Source organism: Carex rostrata, chromosome 3 (genome assembly GCF_964058835.1).
Source record: "Carex rostrata chromosome 3, lpCarRost1.2, whole genome shotgun sequence".
NCBI classification, from domain to species: domain Eukaryota; kingdom Viridiplantae; phylum Streptophyta; class Magnoliopsida; order Poales; family Cyperaceae; genus Carex; species Carex rostrata.
The window spans coordinates 3,926,880-3,927,618 of NC_135920.1; the positions used below are offsets into that span (position 1 = coordinate 3,926,880).

The 739-nt window shown below is 45.9% G+C and overlaps 1 non-coding gene across 1 annotated transcript; it reads right to left on the reverse strand.

Annotated features, from left to right (window-relative positions):
- Nucleotides 1–320: 320 nt before the first annotated feature.
- On the reverse strand, nucleotides 321–427 carry LOC144552354 (small nucleolar RNA R71). The gene has a single exon (XR_013511088.1). It is a non-coding gene; the product is annotated as a small nucleolar RNA R71 (small nucleolar RNA).
- Between the last annotated feature and the right edge of the window lie 312 nt (nucleotides 428–739).

The window sequence follows — 739 nt, forward strand, 5'->3', positions numbered from 1 at the left end:
GAGGAGCAATCTGTTTGCCAAGGGTTGCCGGCAACCAACCCAACTTCAATCCGGGCGTTGTCAACATCGTCCAGCAAAACACATTCCATGGCATGGATCATGAGGATCCGCATGCCCATGTTCAAACTTTTCTTGAGTGTTGTGCCACCATTAAAATCAATGGCGCAACAACTGATTACATTAGGCTTGCTTTATTTCCTTTCACTCTTAGAGATAAAGCCAAGAAATGGTTAGGGTCATTACCAAGGGATTCAATTACCACTTGGAGGGAACTGTCCAAACTGTTTTTGACTAGATTTTTCCCCCATAAGAGAACTGCCAATGTTAGAACCCAACTGACCAGTTTCAGACAAAGGCCTGATGAACCACTGAATGAGGCCTGGGAAAGATTTAGGGAATTGCAATACTCTTGTCCACATCATGGTATTCCCGAATGGTTACTTGTTCAGTCTTTTTATGCTGGTTTAACTGATACCACTCGTACTTCAGTTGATGCAGTTGCAGGTGGAGCTCTCATGGATCGAGAGGCTACCAAGGCAATGAACTTAATTGACAATATGGCAACCAACCAACAATGGTCTGGCCGAGGGAGCACTCGAGGAACTGGAGGAGGCCGAATTGAGGTCGATCAGATCACAGCTCTCACCGCCAAGATGGATGCCATGCAGAAGGCTTTTGACAAGATGAGTGTCAAGGCGCTTGGTAATCAGCAACCACAACCTTGTGTTATGTGTGGAGA